The following is a 20925-nucleotide window of genomic DNA, read 5'->3' on the forward strand; positions in this document are numbered from 1 at the left end:
ATGAAGACAATAGGAAAGCAGCGGTTCAGAAGCAACAAAGCATCTCCAAACGCTTATCTGAAATTCCCACCAATGAATTACATAAGTATCTCTATGTTATTTTCCGTTTTATTTATCTTTTAATTATCAAAACCTCATAACCATTTGAATCCGCATGACTGAGATTTACAAGATGACCATAGCTTGCTTCAAGCCGACAATCTCCGTGGGATCGACCCTTACTCACGTAAGGTATTACTTGGACGACCTAGTGCACTTGCTGGTTAGTTGTGCGGAGTTGTGAAAAGTGTGATCAAAATTTCGTGCACCAAGTTTTTGGCGCCGTTGCCGGGGATTGTTTGAGTTTGGACAACTGATGGTTCATCTTGTTGCTTAGATTGGGTAATTTTATTTTATGTTTAAACTTTTTATTTTTATTTTCGAAAAATACAAAAAAATTTAATAAAATAAAAAAACCAAAAAAAATTTTTTTGTGTTTCTTGTTTGAGTCTAGTGTCAAATCCTTAGTTTGGTGTCAATTGCATATTTTTTATTTTCTTAAGTTTTCAAGAAAAAATGTGCATTGTGTTCTTCTGTGATCTTCAAGTTGTTCTTGATGATTTCCTTTGTTCAATCTCATGATTTTCCTGTTTTGTGTTTTATGATTTTTTTATATGCATTTTCATTCATAGTGTCTAAACATTCAAAATTTCTAAGTTTGGTGTCTTGCATGTCTCTCTTTTCTTAAAAATTTTCAAAAATATGTTCTTGATGTTCATTATGATCTTCAAAGTGTTCTTGGTGTTCATCTTGACATTCAAAGTGTTCTTGCATGCATTAGTGGTTTGATCTTAAATTCTTATGTTTTGAGTTATTTTGTGTTTTTCTCTTCCCTTATTAAATATTCAAAAAAATAAAAAATATATATCTTTTCAAGTAAATAATACAGAGAAATGAAGATTTAGAACATAAAGCAGAAGAATCACAGAGAAAAAGAGCTCACTGGCGTTAAAACGCCAGTAAAGAGGCACTTTGGGCGTTAAACGCCAGAATGGCTACCATTCTGGGAGTTTAACGGCAGTAAAGCTATCATTCTGGGCATTAAATGCCAGAATGTGCAGCATTCTGGGCGTTTAACGCCAGAAATGGCAGCATTCTGAATGTTTAGAAAAATGCCTAGTAAGGAAGGATTCCTGGCGTTTAACGCCAGCCAGGGTATCTGGCTGGGCGTTAAACGCCCAAAGAGGCAGCCACATGGGCGTTAAACGCCAGAATGGATATCATTCTAAGCGTTTAACGCGAGGATGACACAAGGGAGGTAATTTCATTTCCAATTCAAATTTTTTTCAATTTTTCATGTTTTAAATCATAATTTTTAAATCTTATCTTTCCACATTTTCAAAAATCTTTACTAACAATTAATGTTTTGATTCAAAAAATTACAAGTTTGTTACTTTCTTGTTAAGAAAGATTCAACCTTTGAATTTTAGAATCATATCTTTTAATTTCTTGTTAGTCAAGTCATCAATTTTAAAAATCAAATCTTTTTCAATCATATCTTTTTAAAATTAAATCTTTTTCAATCAAACCTTTTTCAATCATATCTTTTTAAATTTTGATTTCAAATTTTTTTTTCTAACTTCTTATCTTTTCAAAATTATTCTCAAATCTTTTCCAACTAATTACTATTTCTTATCTTTTTCAAAACCACCTAACCACTTTTCCACTTCCAATTTTCAAAAATCACTAACCATTTTTTTTAAATCTTTTTAATTAACTAATTGTTTTAGTTTTAATTTTCGAATATTCTCTCTCTCATCTCTTTCTATTTATTTGCTAACACTTCTCTTCTACTTATAATTTGAACCCTCTCTCTCCCTCTGTGTTCGAATTCTTCTTATTCTCTCTCTCTACCTCATTCCTCTATTCCTCTTTTCTTTTGACTCCTCAAGGAATCTCTATACTGTGACATAGAGGATTCCACTACTCCCTTTGTTCTCTTCTTTTTCATATAAGCAGAAACAGGGATAAAAACATTCTTGTTGAAGTTGATCCTGAACCTGAAAGGACTCTGAAGAAGAAGCTAAGAGAAACTAGAGCACAATACTCTGGAGAGGACCTTACAGAGAATTTCGAAAAAGAAGCAGACATGGAAGCCGAACCCAACAACAATGCTAGAGATGCAAGGAAGATGCTTGGTGACTATGCTGCACCAACTTCCAACTTCTATGGAAGAAGCATCTCAATTCCTGCCGTGAGAGCAAATAACTTTGAGCTTAAGCCTCAATTAGTTTCTTTAATGCAGCAGAATTTCAAGTTTTATGGGCTTCCATCGGAAGATCCTCATCAGTTCTTAGCTGAATTCTTGCAAATCTGTGATATTGTTAAGACTAATGGGGTTGATCCCGAGGTCTATAGACTTATGCTTTTCCCCTTTGCTGTGAGAGATAGAGCTAGAACATGGTTGGACTTACAACCTAGAGAAAGCCTGAACTCTTGGGACAAGTTGGTCAACGCTTTCTTGACCAAATTCTTTCCACCTCAAAATCTGAGCAAGCTTAGAGTGGACGTCCAAACCTTCAAACAAAAGGAAGGTGAGTCCCTCTATGAAGCTTGGGAAAGATACAAGCAATTAACCAAAAGGTGTCCTTCTGACATGCTTCTCGAATAGAGCATCATATGTATATTCTATGATGGTCTGTCTGAATTGTCCAAGATATCATTGGACCGTTCTGCTGGTGGATCTCTTCATCTGAAAACACCTGCAAAAGCCAGGAACTCATTGAGATGGTTGCAAATAACCAGTTCATGTACACTTCTGAAAGAAATCCTGTGAATAATGGGATGACTCAGAAGAAAGGAGTTCTTGAGATTGATACTCTGAATGCCATATTGGCCCAGAACAAAATATTGACTCAGCAAGTCAATATGATTTCTCAGAATCTGACTGGATTGCAAGCTGCATCTGGCAGTGCTAAAGAAGTCTCCTCTGAAGGAGAAGCTTATGACCCTGAGAATCCTGCAATGGAAGATGTGAATTACATGGGAGAACCCTATGGAAACACCTATAATCCTTCATAGAGAAATCATCCAAATTTCTCATGGAAGGATTAATAGAAGACTCAACAAGGCTTCAACAATAATAATAGCGGGAGAAATAAGTTTGGCAATAGCAAACCTTTTCCATCATCTTCTCAGCAATAGACAGAGAATTCTGAGCAGAGCTTCTCTGGCTTAGCAAACATAGTCTCTGATCTATCTAAAACCACTCTCAGTTTCATAAATAAAACAAGATCCTCCATCAGAAATTTGGAGGCACAAGTGGGTCAGCTGAGTAAAAGAGTTACTGAAACTCCTCCTAGTACTCTTCCAAGCAATACAGAAGAGAACCCCAAAAGAGAGTGCAAGGCCATAACTATAACCAAAATGGCCGAACCTGGAGAGATTGAAAAGGTAGTGATTCCCCGTGAGGAAGTGATAAACGAAATTTATCATGCCGATATAGAATTCAATAATGGATATAATCGTGAGTATAGTCTAATCGACATTCAAACTTCGCATCAAACAATCCTATAATCTATAACCGAGAGTACTAGTCTCCCGAGTCGTCCTCCCTTGGAATTGCTAGAGAATGCATCTTATTGATTAGGAAGCCTTGTTATGATTCTTTGAGGGTTTAGCAAAATAGGTGACAAACAATTAATTTTAGAAGACTTGGCCTAGGGTCGGCATTAGAAATTCTATCATTATAGTTTCTTCAATGATGATAACAATTAGGCCTTACTTCATTTAGTTAACCCCTAGGTATAGAGGAAAGTCAAATGAGAGTAACTAACTTGAGTCACAAGTCCTAGTTTTACCCTAGGGAAATCTAGCTTTAGTGCACTCCAAGTCAATTAGCAATTTCTAATTCCAAATCAACAATTGACATAAACTATTCAACTCTTTCTAATGGTCCAAACCCTATGCCAAGTAGGAAACTTTTACTCCATAACTGGTGTTGACATTTTATCAAACAATTGATGAGCAAGGATGAAAGGCATAGTAAGAATGAGAAGAAATTAGAATTAAAAGTGCTTCAACACAAGAAACTAACAACAATCAACAAAGAACAACAATAGAAATGAACTTCTCAAGAAATTGATAGAATCCAAAACTACAAAGTTGAATCTAAGATCTATGAGAATTGAGCAATTACAAGCACTAATTGAGATTAGAGAAGAAGATCTATAACATGAACAAAGTAAATTGAGAATTGCAATGGATCTCACCAAAGAGTGATTGAGAATTCAGAAATGGAAGAAGATGAACCCTAATGAGAGCTTGGAATCTCTCTCTCTACCCAAGAGTGTAACTACCACTAGCAAAAATATCTAGAACCATCTAAAAATGAACCAAAAGCCCCTTAACCCTTCAACCCCTGGTCTTCTTAAGCTCTTCCCGCCAAGGCACTTCCCCAAGATGGGATCTCCAACTATCTCCACGCCCAGGTCACGTGACTCTTTAAAAAATCATATTCGAGCATCGGCGCGCACGCGCAAAGCATGCGTGTGCGCCACTAGGGCACCTTGCAATGCGAGCAGAAGCGTAACGTACGCGTGCGCGCCCATGGGGATCATGGCTTAGCCGCTACACGTGCCGGCTCGTAGCTTGGCTTCTGACTTTGGCTTCTGGTTGCGCAATCCACACGGGCGCGCCAAGTACGCGCACGCGCCCTTGCTGAAGTTCCCAAGGCTCAATTTCTCATGCTCCCTTCCTTTGCACCCACTCTCCTTCTCTCTTCCGGTTCATCCCTGCCCTATATTCTGAAACCACTTAACACACAGGTCACGGCATCGAATGGCACCAAGAGAAGATTAGAAATGTATCTAGTTTAGTGCAAAATAGGCATGTTTTCATCCATGAGGCAAAAATTAGGAGAGGAACATAAAGTCATGTATTTTCATATGAAAAGCGTGTGGAATCATTGATAAAACCCTTGAAATCGATACAAGATAAACCCTAAAAGTGGGGTTTATCAGGAAGACCTCAAGGGACGTCCACTGACCAATAATAAGTTCCCTATTGAGGAAACAGAGGAATCTGAGGCTCATATAGAGACCATAAAAATTCCACTGAACTTACTACTGTCATTCATGAGCTCTGATGAATATTCTTCCTCTGAAGAGGACGAAGATACTATTGAAGAGCAAGTTGCTCAGTATCTAGGAGCAATCATGAAGCTGAATGCCAAGTTATTTGGTAATGATACTTGGAAGGATGAACCTCCATTGCTCATCAATGAACTGAATACATGGATTCAGCAGACATTGCCTCAAAAGAAACCGGATCCTGGAAAGTTCTTAATACCTTGCACCATAGGCACCATGAACTTTGAAAAGGCTCTGTGTGACCTGGGGTCAGGTATCAACCTTATGCCACTCTCTGTAATGGAGAAAGTAGGGATCTTTGAGGTACAAGCTGCAAGAATCTCACTAGAGATGGCAGACAAATCAATGAAACAGGCTTATGGACTTGTAGAGGATGTCTTAGTGAAGGTTGAAGGCCTTTACGTCCCTGCTGACTTCATAATCCTAGACACTGTGAAGGATGAGGATGAATCCATCATCCTTGGAAGACCCTTCCTAGCCACAACAAGGGCTGTGATTGATGTGGACAGAGGAGAGTTAGTCCTTCAATTGAATGAGGACTACCTTGTGTTTAAGACTCAAGGATATTCTTCTGTAAACATGGAAAAGAAGCATGAAAAGCTTTTCTCAATGCAGAGTCAAGCAGAGCCCCCACATTCAAGCTCTAAGTTTGGTGTTGGGAGGCCACAATCATGCTCTGAGCATCTGTGAAGTGATGATTGGATTTTTGATGGCTTAGAAATTCACAAATGAATTCTCGTTGCAAGTATAGTTCCTAAACCAAACAATAATCTTTTCATACAAAAAGTTGTTTGTCACTAAAACAAACCCCTAAATTTATAAACCGAAGTATTGAAACCTCGGGTCGTTCTCCATGGGAATTACAATAAAGTGTCTTGTTATTGGTTATGAATTATTTTTGGGGTTTTGATAAGAGGCATGAAAGATAAATGGCAAGAAAGTAAACTAATGGCTAAAAAAAGGTCTTGGCAAGGGTTGGTGGTCAAGGATCTCTATCCTAATCATTAACCACAATATGAGAATTGGCAAGGATTAATCTCATTAAATCATCCTCTAACTAGTAGTAAAGGAAAGTCAAATGAGCTATATCAATCCTAGTCTATAAGTCCTAACTCTCCACTAATTCAATTAGTGAGAACTAGAGTAAATGGCTCCTAATCATCAATTACTTGGACATTAGTAACTCAAGAGTTCCTAAGTTACCTTTCCAAGCCAAGAGTATAAAATTCTACTCTAAAATCCAACCAAGCATTTCATCAAACACTTGGAAGGCATAAAAGGAAAGCATAGTAAAATTGCAAGAAAAATAAATCTACACTACTCAATTGCAAGAAATTAAACAACAACAAATCAAATGAACACAATTATTATGAATTACCTCTAATTGAATTGAAAGAGAATAGGAGGAACAAAAGTAGATCTACAACAAAGTATAAGAACAACATAAAGGAAATTACAACAAAAGAATAGAGGAAGATGAATGTAACAACAAAGAATTGAAAGGTAGAAGTAGAAGAAAGCAAAGATTAAAACCTAGATCTAAGAACTAATCCGAATCCTAATCCTAGAGAGAAGTGAGAGCTTCTCTCTCTAGAAACTAACTCTAACTACTAAACTATGACTAATGATTCAAAGTATGTTGATTCCTCTTCAATCCTTGGCTTAAATAACATCAGAAATGAGTTGGATTGGGCCCACAAGGCTTCTAAAATCGCTGGCCACGAGTTGCATTAAGTGGATCATGTGCCACCATCGGCGCGTCCGCGTGCTGTGCGTGTGCGCGCCTCTATGTGCGATGCAACTATGACAAATCTTATATCGTTTCGAAGCCCCGGATGTTAGCTTTCCAACCCAACTAAAACCGCATCATTTGGACCTCTGTAGCTCAAGTTATGGTCGTTTAAGTACGAAGAGGTCGGCTTGACAGCTTTCCGGTTCTTTCATTTCTTCATGAGTTCTCCAACTTTTCATGCTTTCTTTCTTCATTCCCTTGATCCAATCTTTGCCTCCTAAACCTTAAATCACTTAACAAATATATCAAGGCATCTAATGGAATCAAGGTGAATTAAATTTATTTATTTTAAGACCTAAAAAGCATGTTTTCACTCTTGAGCACAATTAAGGGAGAAGTTACAAAACCATGCTATTTCATTGAATAAATGTGGACAAAAGGTGATAAAATCCCTTAAATGAAGCATAAGATAAACCCTACAAATGGGGTTTATCATGAAGCTCTGTAAGAGCTCACTGTCAAGCTATTGACATTAAAGAAGTACTTATTGGGAAGCAACCCAATTTTTTTAATTACTTTTTTATTTTATTTTCCATTGTTATTATATGTTTTCTTTAGGTTGATGATCATGTGGAGTCACAAAAATAGCTGCAGAATTAAAATGGAATAAAAAAACAGAACACCCTAGAGGACGAGCTTACTGACGTTTAAACGCCAGTAAGGATAGCAAAATGGGCGTTTAACGCCCAGTTTGGCAGCATTTTGGGCGTTAAACGTCAGAAATGGCAGCAAGACTGGCGTTTAACGCCAGAAAAGGGTGTCTGGTGTCTGGCTGGCATTAAACGCCAGTAAGGGTAGCAGAATGGGCGTTTAACGCCCAGTCTGGCAGCATTCTGGGCATTAAATGCCAGAATTGGCATATAGAGGGCGTTCACACGCCAGAAAGGTGCAGGGATGAGAAATCCTTGACACCTCAGAATCTGTAGACCCTACAAAATCCCTACCTATCCCAAATCACTCTCATTCCTCTTTACACCTTTCCATAACACTCTTCTCCAAACACCATTCACCTATCAAATCCTACCATCTTCCCCATAATCTCTTCACCACTCACATCCATCCACTATTTCCCATCATACAACTCACCTACCCCCACCCACTAAAATTCAAACCATTTCCCTCCCAAAACCAACCCCTATCACACGGATTCCCTCTCCCCCTTACCCTATAAATACCCCTCCTTACTCCTTCATTTTCACACTTCACAAACACTCCCAACTCCCCTTGGCCGAACCACTCCTACACCTCCATCTCCTCCATTTCTTCTTCTTCTCCTTTCTTTCTTCTTTTGCTCGAGGACGAGCAAACCTTTTAAGTTTGGTGTGGAAAAAGCGTTGCTTTTTGTTTTTTCCATAACCATTAATGGCACCTAAGACCGGAGAAACCTCTAGAAAGAGGAAAGGGAAGGCAATTGCTTCCACATCCGAGTCATGAGAGATGGAGAGATTCATCTCAAAGGTCCATCAAGACCACTTCTATGAAGTTGTGGCCAAGAAAAAGGTGATCCCTGAGGTCCCCTTCAAGTTCAAAAAGAGCGAATATCCGGAGATCCGATGAGAGATTAGAAGAAGAGGTTGGAAAGTTTTCACCAACCCCATCCAACAAGTCAGAATCTTAATAGTTCAAGAGTTCTATGCTAATGCATGGATCACTAAGAACCATGATCAAAGTGTGAACTCAAGCCCAAAGAATTGGCTCACAGTGGTTTGGGAAAAATACTTGGATTTCAGTTTGAAAACCGTGAGGTTGGCATTCAATTTGCCAATGATGCAAGGAGATCTTCATCCTTTCACAAGAAGGGTCAACTTTGATCAAAGATTGGACCAAGTCCTTATGGACATCTATGTGGAAGGAGCCCAATGGAAGAGAGACTCCAAAGGCAAGTCAGTTCAACTGAGAAGGCTTGACCTCAAACCCATGGCTAGAGGATGGTTAGAGTTCATCCAACACTCTATCATTTCCACTAGCAACCAGTCCGAAGTAACTGTGGATTGGGCTATCATGATCCATAGTATCATGATTGGAGAGGAAGTGAAAGTTCATGAGATCATACCTCTAGAACTATACAAGGTGGCTGACAAACCCTCCACTTTGGCAAGGTTAGCCTTCCCTCATCTCATCTGTCACCTATGCAATTCAGCCGGAATTGTCATAGAGGAAGATATCCTCATCGAAGAGGACAAGCCCATCACTAAAAAGAAGATGGAGCAAACAAGAGAACCCACTCATGGACCTCAACAAGAGCATGAGGAAGTCCCTCATCAAGAAATCCCTGAGATACCTCAAGGGATGCATTTTACTCCAGACAACAATTGGGAGTAACTCAACACCTCTTTTTAGGAGATTTGAGTTCCAATATGGAGCAACTAAGGATGGAGCACCAAGAGCACTCCGTTATCCTCCATGAAATTAGAGAGGACCAAAGAGCCATGAGGGAGGAACAACAAAGGCAAGGAAGAGATATTGAGGAGCTTAAGCACTCCATAGGATCTTCAAGAGGAAGAACTAGCCGCCGCCACTAAGGTGGACCCATTCTTTAATTTTCTTGTTCTTATTTTTCTGTTTTTTAGTTTTTATGCTTTATGTTTTGTCTATGTTTGTGTCTTTATTACATGATCATTAGTGTTTAGAGTCTATGTCTTAAAGCTATGAATGATCCATGAATTCTTCACCTTTCTTAAATGAAAAATGTTTCTATTTGCAAAAAAACAAGAAGTACATGGATTTCAAATTTTATCTTGAAATTAGTTTAATTATTTTGATGTGGTGGCAATACTTTTTGTTTTCTGAATGAATGCTTGAACAGTGCATATTTTTTATAGTGAAGTTTATGAATGTTAAAATTGTTGGCTCTTGAAAGAATAATGAAAAAAGAGAAACGTTATTGATAATCTGAAAAATCATAAAATTGATTCTTGAAGCAAGAAAAAGCAGTGAAAAACACAAGGCTTGCGGAAAAAAAGGAAAAAAAAGAAGAAAAAAATGGCGAAAAATAAAGAAAAAAGAAAGAAAAAGAAAAAGCAATCAAAAAAAGCCAGTAACTCTTTAAACTAAAAGGCAAGGGTAAAAAGGATCCAAGGCTTTGAGCATTAATGGATAGAAGGGCCCAAAGGAATAAAATTTTGGCCTAAACGGCTAAATCAAGCTGTCCCTAACCATGTGTTTGTGTCATGAAGGTCAAAGTGAAAAGCTTCAGACTGAGTGGTTAAAGTCGTGATCCAAAGCAAAAGAGTGTGCTTAAGAACTCTGGACACCTCTAACAGGGGACTCTAGCAAAGCTGAGTCACAATCTGAAAAGGTTCACCCAGTTATGTGTCTGTGGCATTTATGTATCCGGTGGTAATATTGGAAAACAAAATGCTTAGGGTCACGGCCAAGACTCATAAAGTAGCTGTGTTCAAGAATCAACATGCTGAACTAGGAGAATCAATTACGCTATCTGAATTCTGAGTTCCTATAGATGCTAATCATTCTGAACTTCAAAGGATAAAGTGAGATGCCAAAACAGTTCAGAAGCAAAAAGCTACTAGCCCCGCTCATCTAATTAGAACTAAGCTTCATTGATATTTTGAGATTTATTGTATATTCTCTTCTTTTTATCCTATTTTGTTTTTAGTTGCTTGGGGACAAGCAACAATTTAAGTTTGGTGTTGTGATGAGCGGATAATTTGTACGCTTTTTGGCATTTTTTTAGGTAATTTTTAGTAAGTTTTAGTTACTTTTTAGTATATTTTTATTAGTTTTTATGCAAAAATCACATTTCTGGATTTTACTATGGGTTTGTGTATTTTTCTGTGATTTCAGGTATTTTCTGGCTGAAATTGAGGGACCTGAGCAAAAGTCTGATTCAGAGGTTGAGAAAGGACTGCAGATGCTGTTGGATTCTGATCCTCCTGCACTCGAAGTGGATTTTTTGGAGCTACAAAAGCCCAATTGGCGCACTCTCAATTGCGTTGGAAAGTAGACATCTTGGAATTTCTAGCAATGTATAATAGTTCATACTTTTTCCGAGATTTGATGGCCCAAACTGGCGTCCAAACACCCACCAGAGACCCTTTTTTAGCGTAAAACGCCGGAACTGGCACCAGAACTGGAGTTAAACGCCCAAACTGGCATCCAAGTTGGCGTTTAACTCCAAGGAGGGCCTATGCACGTGAAAGCTTCAATGCTCAGCCCAAGCACACACCAAGTGGGCTCCGGAAGTGGATTTCTACGCTATCTGCACTTAGTTACTCATTTTCTGTAAACCTAGTTTACTAGTTTAGTATAAATAGCACTTTTGACTATTGTCTTTCATCTTTGGATCATCTTTTGATCTTTTGATCATATTTGGGAGGCTGACCATTCGGCCATGCCTAGACCTTCTTCTCTTATGTATTTTCCAACGGTGGAGTTTCTACACCTCATAGCTTAAGGTGAGGAGCTCTGCTGTTGCAAGTACTATTGTTTTTCCTTCAATTCTTGTCTACTTCTTCTCCAAGATATACTCTTGTACTTAATTCAGTTGAGTCAGAATGAACGGGGTGATCCATGAGAATCACCTACTATCTTCGTTACTCGCTTAACCAAGATCCGCGTGCCTGACAACCACAAAGCGGTTTACATGATGTTCAACGTAGTTGGTGCACGAAATTGTGATCATCAATAGCGCCATCAACATGGTACGCTCAATTGCAATCTCAACTCTTTATCACAACTTCGCACAACTAACCAGCAAGTGCACTGGGTCGTCCAAGTAATAAACCTTACGCGAGTAAGGGTCGATCCCACAGAGATTGTTGGTATGAAGCAAGCTATGGTCATCTTGTAAATCTCAGTTAGGCAGATTCAAATGGTTATAGATGATATATGAATAAAACATAAAGATAGAGATACTTATGTATTTCATTGGTGAGAATTTCAGATAAGCGAATGGAGATGCTTTGTCCCTTCCGTCTCTCTGCTTTCCTACTGTCTTCATCCAATTCTTCTGACTCCTTTCCATGGCAAGCTGTATGTTGGGCATCACCATTATCAGTGGCTACAATCCTGTCCTCTCAGTGAAAATGTTCAACGCACCCTGTCACGGCACGGCTAATCATCTGTCGGTTCTCAATCAGGTTGGAATAGAATCCATTGATTCTTTTGCGTCTGTCACTAACGCCCAGCCTTTAGGAGTTTGAAGCTCGTCACAGTCATTCAATCATTGAATCCTACTCAGAATACCACAGACAAGGTTTAGACCTTCCGGATTCTCTTGAATGCCGCCATCAATTCTAGCTTATACCACGAAGATTCCGATTAAGAAATCCAAGAGATAAACATTCAAGCCTTGTTTGCTTGTAGAACGGGAGTGGTTGTCAGGCACGCGTTCATTAAGTGAGAATGATGATGAGCGTCACATAATCATCACATTCATCATGTTCTTGAGTGCGAATGAATATCTTGGAATAAGAACAATCAGAATTGAATAGAAGAACAATAGTAATTGCATTAATACTCGAGGTACAACAGAGCTCCACACCTTAATCTATGGTGTGTAGAAACTCCACCGTTGAAAATACATAAGAAAAAAAGTGATCATTGGCTTCAGCCCCAGAGAGGGAACCAGAAAAACCAAGATGAAAATACAATAGTAAAAGGTCCTATATGTAGAGAACTAGTAGCCTAGGGTTTACAGAAATGAGTAAATGACATAAAAATCCACTTCCGGGCCCACTTGGTGTGTGCTTGGGCTGAGCATTGAAGCATTTTCATGTAGAGACTTCTCTTGGAGTTAAACGCCAGCTTTTGTGCCAGTTTGGGCGTTTAACTCCCATTCTTGTGCCAGTTCCGGCGTTTAACGCCGGGCAATTTTGAGCTGATTTGGAACGCCGGTTTGGGCCATCAAATCTCGGGCAAAGTATAGACTATTAAACATTGCTGGAAAGCTCAGGATGTCTACTTTCCAATGCCGTTGAGAGCGTGCCAATTGGGCTTTTGTAGCTCCAGAAAATCCACTTCGAGTGCAGGGAGGTCAGAATCCAACAGCATCTGCAGTCCTTTTTAGCCTCTGAATCAGATTTTTGCTCAGGTCCCTCAATTTCAGCCAGAAAATACCTGAAATCACAGAAAAACACACAAACTCATAGTAAAGTCCAGAAAAGTGAATTTTAACTAAAAACTAATAAAAATATAATAAAAACTAACTAAAACATACTAAAAACATACTAAAAACAATGCCAAAAAGCGTATAAATTATCCGCTCATCACAACACCAAACTTAAATTGTTGCTTGTCCTCAAGCAACTGAAAATCAAATAAGATAAAAAGAAGAGAATATGCAATGAATTCCAAAAACATCTATGAAGATCAGTATTAATTAGATGAGCGGGGCTTTTAGCTTTTTGCCTCTGAATAGTTTTGGTATCTCACTCTATCCTTTGAAATTCAGAATGATTGGCTTCTATAGGAACTCAGAATCCAGATAGTGTTATTGATTCTCCTAGTTAAGTATGATGATTCTTGAACACAGCTACTTTATGAGTCTTGGCCGTGGCCCAAAGCACTCTGTCTTCCAGTATTACCACCAGATACATACATGCCACAGACACATAATTGGGTGAACCTTTTCAGATTGTGACTCAGCTTTGCTAGAGTCCCCAATTAGAGGTGTCCAGGGTTCTTAAGCACACTCTTTTTGCCTTGGATCACAACTTTATTTCTTTCTTTTTCTTTCTTTTTCTCTTTCTCCCTTTTTTTCGTTTTTTTTTCTCTTCTTTTCTTCTTTTTTTTGTATTCACTGCTTTTTCTTGCTTCAAGAATCATTTTTATGATTTTTCAGATCCTCAGTAACATGTCTCCTTTTTCATCATTCTTTCAAGAGCCAACCATTCATGAACAACAAATTCAAAAGACATATGCACTTTTTAAGCATACATTCAGAAAACAAAAGTATTGCCACCACATCAAAATAATTAATCTGTTATAAAATTTAAAATTCATGCAATTCTTCTCTTTTTCAATTAAGAACATTTTTAATTTAAGAAAGGTGATGGATTCATAGGACATTCATAACTTTAAGGCATAGACACTAAGACACTAATGATCACAAGACACAAACATAGATAAACATAAGCATGATTTTTCGAAAAACAGAAAAATAAAGAACAAGGAAATTAAAGAACGGGTCCACCTTAGTGATGGCGGCTTGTTCTTCCTCTTGAAGATCTTATGGAGTGCTTGAGCTCCTCAATGTCTCTTCCTTGCCTTTGTTGCTCCTTTCTCATGATTCTTTGATCTTCTCTAATTTCATGGAGGAGAATGGAATGTTCTTGGTGCTCCACCCTTAGTTGTTCCATGTTGGAACTCAATTCTCCTAGGGAGGTGTTGATTTGCTCCCAATAGTTTTATGGAGGAAAGTGCATCCCTTGAGGCATCTCAGGGATTTCATGATGAATGAGATCTCTTGTTTGCTCCATCCTTTTCTTAGTGATGGGCTTGTCCTCATCAATGGGGATGTCTCCCTCTATGTCAATTCCAACTGAATAACAGAGGTGACAAATGAGATGAGGAAAGGCTAACCTTGCTAAGGTAGAGGACTTGTCAACCACCTTATAAAGTTCTTGGGCTATAACCTCATGAACTTCTACTTCTTCTCCAATCATGATACTATGGTTCATGATGGCCCGATCTAGAGTAACTTCAGACCGGTTGCTAGTGGGAATGATTGAGCGTTGGATAAACTCCAACCATCCCCTAGCCACGGGCTTGAGGTCATGCCTTCTCAATTGAACCGGCTTCCCTCTTGAATCTCTCTTCCATTGGGCGCCCTCTTCACAGATGTTTATGAGGACTTGGTCCAACCTTTGATCAAAGTTGACCCTCCTAGTGTAAGGGTGTTCATCTTCTTGCATCATGGGCAAGTTGAATGCCAACCTAACATTTTCCGGACTAAAATCTAAGCATTTCCCCCGAACCATTGTAAGCCAATTTCTTTGGGTCCGGGTTCACACTTTGATCAGGGTTCTTGGTGATCCATGCATTGGCATAGAACTCTTGAACCATCAAGATTCCGACTTGTTGAATAGGGTTGGTAAGAACTTCCCAACCTCTTCTTCGGATCTCATGTCAAATCTCCGGATATTCACTCTTTTTGAGTTTGAAAGGGACCTCAGGGATCACCTTCTTCAAGGCCACAACTTCATAGAAGTGGTCTTGATGCACCCTTGAGATGAATCTCTCCATCTCCCATAACTCGGAGGTGAAAGCTTTTGCCTTCCTTTCCTCTTTCTAGAGGTTTCTCCGGCCTTGGATGCCATAAATGGTTATGGAAAAACAAAAAGCAATGCTTTTACCACACCAAACTTAAAAGGTTTGCTCATCCTCGAGCAAAAGAAGAAAGAAGAGAGTAGAAGAAGAAGAAATAAAAGAGATGGAGATGGCTTTGTGGTTCGGCCAAAGGTGGAGAAGTAGTGTTTAGGTTGTGTGAAAATGAAAGAGTGAAGATGGGCTTATATAGGGGTGGAGGGAGGGATAGGGTTCGGTTATGGGAGGGTGGGTTTGGGAGGGAAAGTGGTTTAAATTTGAATGGTGAGGTAGGTGGGGTTTTATGAAGGATGGATGTGAGTGGTGAAGAGAAAGATGGGATTTGATAGGTGAAGGGTTTTTGGAGAAGAGGTGTTGAGGTGATTGGTGAATGGGTGAAGAAGAGAGAGAGTGGTGGGGTAGGTGGGAATCCTGTGGGGTCCACAGATCCTGAGGTGTCAAGGAAAATTCATCCCTGCACCAAGTGGCGAGCAAAATTACTCTCTGTGCCAATTCTGGTGTTAAACGCCGGGCTGGTGCCCATTTCTGGCGTTTAACGCCAACTTCTTGCCCTTTTCTGGCGTTTAACGCCAGTCTGGTGTCCCTTTCTGGCGTTAAAAGCCCATAATGGTGCCAGATTGGGCGTTAAACGCCCATTTGCTGCCCTTACTGGCGTTTAAACGCCAGCAAGGTCTTCCTCCAGGGTGTGCTATTTTTCTTTCTATTTTTCATTCTGTTTTTGCTTTTTCAACTGATATTGTGACTTCTCATGATCATCAACCTACAGAAAACATAAAATAACAAAGGAAAATAGATAAAATATAACATTGGGTTGCCTCCCAACAAGCGCTTCTTTAATGTCAGTAGCTTGACAGAGGGCTCTCATGGAGCCTCACAGACACTCAGAGCAATGTTGGAACCTCCCAACACCAAACTTAGAGTTTGAATGTGGGGGTTCAACACCAAACTTAGAATTTGGTTGTGGCCTCCCAACACCAAACTTAGAGTTTGACTGTGGAGGCTCTGTTTGACTCTGTTTTGAGAGAAGTTTCTTCATGCTTCCTCTCCATGGTGACAGAGGGATATCCTTGAGCCTTAAACACAAAGGATTCTTCATTCACTTGAATGATCAAGTCTCCTCTGTCCACATCAATCACAGCCTTTGCTGTGGCTAGGAAGGGTCTGCCAAGGATGATGGATTCATCCATGCACTTCCCAGTCTCTAGGACTATGAAATCAGCAGGGATGTAATGGTCTTCAATCTTTACCAGAACATCCTCTACAAGTCCATAAGCTTGTTTTCTTGAATTGTTTGCCATCTCTAGTGAGATTCTTGCAGCTTGTACCTTAAAGATACCTAGCTTCTCCATTACAGAGAGAGGCATGAGGTTTATGCTTGATCCTAGGTCACACAGAGCCTTCTTAAAGGTCATGGTGCCTATGGTACAAGGTATTGAAAACTTTCCAGGATCTTGTCTCTTTTGAGGTAATCTCTGCCTAGACAAGTCATCCAGTTCTTTGGTAAGTAAAGAGGGTTCATTCTCCCAAGTCTCATTACCAAATAACTTGTCATTTAGCTTCATGATTGCTCCAAGGTACTTGGCAACTTGCTCTTCAGTGACATACTCATCCTTTTCAGAGGAAGAATACTCATCAGAGCTCATGAATGGCAGAAGTAAATCCAATGGAATCTCTATGGTCTCAGTGTGAGCCTCAGATTCCCATGGTTCCTCATTAGGGAACTCATTGGAGGCTAGTGGACATCCATTGTGGTCTTCCTCAGTGGCGCTCACTGCCTCTTCATCCTCTCCAAGTTCGGCCATGTTGATGGCCTTACATTCTCTTTTTGGATTCTCTTCTGTATTGCTTGGAAGAGTACTAGGAGGGAGTTCAGTAATTTTCTTGCTCAGCTGTCCCACTTGTGCCTCCAAATTCCTAATGGAGGACCTTGTTTCAGTCATGAAACTTTGAGTGGTTTTAATTAGATCAGAGACCATGGTTGCTAAGTCAGAGTTATTCTGCTTAGAATTCTCTGTCTGTTGCTGAGAAGATGATGGAAAAGGCTTGCCATTGCTAAACTTGTTTCTTTCACCATTATTGTTGTTGAAACCTTGTTGAGGTCTCTGTTGATCCTTCCATGAGAAATTTGGATGATTTCTCCATGAAGAATTATAGGTGTTTCCATAGGGTTCTCCCATGTAATTCACCTCTTCCATTGAAGGGTTCTCAGGATCATAAGCTTCTTCTTCAGATGAAGCATCCTTAGTATTGCCTGGTGCATTTTGCATTCCAGACAGACTTTGAGAAATCAAATTGACTTGCTGAGTCAATATTTTGTTCTGAGCCAGTATGGCATTCAGAGTATCAATCTCAAGAACTCCTTTCTTCTAATTTGTCCCATTGTTCACAGGATTCCTTTCAGAAGTGTACATGAATTGGTTATTTGCAACCATTTCAATTAGTTCTTGAGCTTCTATAGGCATCTTCTTCAGATGAAGAGATCCTCCAACAGAGCTATCCAATGACATCTTGGATAGTTCAGAGAGACCATCATAGAAAATACCTATGATGCTCCATTCAGAAAGCATGTCAGAAGGACACTTTCTGATTAATTGTTTGTATCTTTCCCAAGCTTCATAGAGGGATTCTCCTTCCTTCTGTCTGAAGGTTTGGACTTCCACTCTAAGCTTACTCAATTTTTGAGGTGGAAAGAACTTTGCCAAGAAGGCATTGACTAGCTTTTCCCAAGAGTTCAGGCTTTCTTTAGGTTGTGAGTCCAACCATATCCTAGCTCTGTCTCTTACAGCAAAAGGGAATAGCATAAGTCTGTAGACCTCAGGGTCAACCCCATTAGTCTTGACAGTGTCACAGATTTGCAAGAGCTCAGCTAAAAACTGATGAGGATCTTCCAATGGAAGTCCATAGAACTTGCAATTCTGTTGCATTAGAGAAACTAATTGAGGCTTAAGCTCAAAGTTGTTTGCTCCAATGGCAGGGATAGAGATGCTTCTCCCATAGAAGTCGGGAGTAGGTGCAGTAAAGTCACCCAGCACCTTCCTTGCATTGTTGGCATTGTTGTTGTTTTCGGCTGCCATGGGTTCTTCTTCTTTGAAGATTTCTGTTAGGTCCTCTACAGAGAGTTGTGCCTTAGCTTCTCTTAGCTTTCGCTTCAAGGTCCTTTCAGGTTCAGGGTCAGCCTCAACAAGAATGCTTTTGTCTTTGCTCCTGCTCATATGAAAGAGAAGAGAACAAGAAAATATGGAATCCTCTATGTCACAGTATAGAGATTCCTTAAGGTGTCAGAGGAAAAGAAAAATAGAAGGAAGAAGTAGAAGAATTCGAACTTATCACGAGAGATGGAGTTCGAATTGTTCATTGAGGAATAGTGTTAGTCCATAAATAGAAGGATATGGGAAGAGGGGAAGAAATTTTCAAAAATTAAGTAAAAGATTTTAAAAAAAACATTTTGAAAAATAGTAATTGATTTTCGAAAACTAAGATCGGAAAAAAAATCAAGTGATTTTTGAAAAAGATTTTGAAATTAGAAATTAAAAAGATATGATTGAAAACTATTTGAAAAAGATGTGATTAAAAAGATATGATTGAAAAGTTATGGTTTTAAAAAGATATGATTGAAAAGATATGATTTGAAAAACAATTTAAAAAGATTTGATTTTAAAAATTAATGACTTGGCTAACAAGAAAAGATATGATTCAAACATTAAACCTTTCTCAACAGAAAAGGCAACATACTTGAAATGTTGAATCAAATCATTAATTGATAGCAAGTATTTTTGAAAATGGAAAGAAATTGATTTTGAAAACATATGATTGAAAAGATATGATTTGAAAAAGATTTGATTTTGAAAAAAATTTGAAAACTTGAAAAAAGTTGAGTTAAAAACAGAATCTTCCCTCTTGTGCCATCCTGGCATTAAACGCCCAGAATGGTATACATTCTGGCGTTTAACGCCCAAAGCACTACCCTTTTGGGCGTTAAACGCCCAACCAGGCACCCTGGCTGGCGTTTAAACACCAGTTTGCCTTCTTCACTGGGCGTTTTGAACGCCCAACTTTTTTTGTGTAATTCCTCTGCTGAATGTTCTGAATCTTCAATTCCCTGTATTATTGACTTGAAAAGACAAAAATTAAAATTTTTTTGGATTTTTGATGATGAGGAATAATCAAAATACAACTAAGATTAAATAACAATGCATGCAAGACACCAAACTTAGCAGTTTGTATACTACTGACACTAACAAAATGAGAATGCATATAACAAAACACTCAAGTCAAGAGAATTCAAAGATCAAAGCAAGGAAATCATCAAGAACATCTTGAAGATCTCTTAAGACACATCAATGAATGCAAGAAGAACAGAAACATGCAATTGACACTAAACTTAAAATGAGACACTAGACTCAACATACAATATTTAGAAGATTTTGAAAAAGATTTTGAAGAAGATATGATTGAAAATTTTTTTGAAAAAGATGAGATTTAGAAGATATGATTGAAAATATATGATTTGAAAAACAATTTTAAAAAGATTTGATTTTAAAAAATTAATGACTTGGCTAACAAGAAAAGATATGATTCAAACATTAAACCTTTCTCAACAGAAAATGCAACATACTTGAAATGTTGAATCAAATCATTAATTGTTAGCAAGTATCTTTGAAAAAGGAAAGAAATTGATTTTGAAAAAGATTTGATTGAAAAGATGTGATTTGAAAAAGATTTGATTTTGAAAAACTTTGAAAACTTGAAAAAATTTGATTTGAAAACAGAATCTTCCCTCTTGTGGCATCCTGGAGTTAAACGCCCAGAATGGTATCCATTCTGGCATTTAACGCCCAAAATACTACCTTTTTGGGCGTTAAACGCCCAGCCAGGTATCCTGGCTGGCGTTTAAACGCCAGTTTTTCCTTCTTCACTGGACGTTTTGAACGCCCAGCTTTTTCTGTATAATTCCTCTGCTGCATGTTCTGAATCTTCAATTCTCTGTATTATTGACTTGAAAAGACACAAATTTAAAAATATTTTTGGATTTTTAATAATGAGAAATAATCAAAATGCAACTAAAATCAAATAACAATGCATGCAAGACACCAAACTTAGAAGTTTGTATACTATTGACACTAACAAATGAGAATGCATATGAGAAACAACAAAACACTCAAGTCAAGAGAATTCAAAGATCAGAGCAAGGAAATCATCAAGAACATCTTGAAGATTAATGAAGACACATGCATGAATGCAAGAAGAACAGAAGCATGCAATTGACACCAAACTTAAAATGAGACACTAGACTTAACAAGAAACATGCAATATTTTTGGTTTTTATGATTTTGTAATTTTTTTTTGTACTTTTTCGAAAATTAAGTGGAAGAAGAAAATAAAGGTATCAAAATTCTTAATGAGAATTCCAGGAATCATGCAATGTTAGTCTAAAGCTTTAGTCTAAAGAAATTAGACATGGATAGCTAAGCTTCAGCAGGACATTGCATTCAAGAGCTAAATTGATGAGAATCAATCAGCTTTGGTGATGATAAGATGACCTTAAAACACTAGAATTCATTCTTAAGAACTCTGAAAAATACTTAATCTAAGCAACAAGATGAACCGTCAGTTGTCCATACTCGAAACAATCCCCGGCAACGACGCCAAAAACTTGGTGCACGAAATTGTGATCACTACTTTTCACAACTCAAATAATCCCTAGTAATGGCCCCAAAG

The 20925-nt window shown here is 38.4% G+C and overlaps 2 non-coding genes across 2 annotated transcripts; one reads left to right on the forward strand and one right to left on the reverse strand.

Annotated features, from left to right (window-relative positions):
- Positions 1 to 2533: 2533 nt before the first annotated feature.
- LOC130938646 (small nucleolar RNA R71) lies at positions 2534 to 2641 on the reverse strand. Its single transcript, XR_009069805.1, has one exon. It is a non-coding gene; the product is annotated as a small nucleolar RNA R71 (small nucleolar RNA).
- A 15127-nt stretch (positions 2642 to 17768) lies between these two features.
- On the forward strand, positions 17769 to 17876 carry LOC130938612 (small nucleolar RNA R71). Its single transcript, XR_009069771.1, has one exon. It is a non-coding gene; the product is annotated as a small nucleolar RNA R71 (small nucleolar RNA).
- The last annotated feature ends 3049 nt before the right edge of the window (positions 17877 to 20925 follow it).

Source organism: Arachis stenosperma, chromosome 6, assembly GCF_014773155.1.
Source record: "Arachis stenosperma cultivar V10309 chromosome 6, arast.V10309.gnm1.PFL2, whole genome shotgun sequence".
Lineage (NCBI taxonomy): Eukaryota > Viridiplantae > Streptophyta > Magnoliopsida > Fabales > Fabaceae > Arachis > Arachis stenosperma.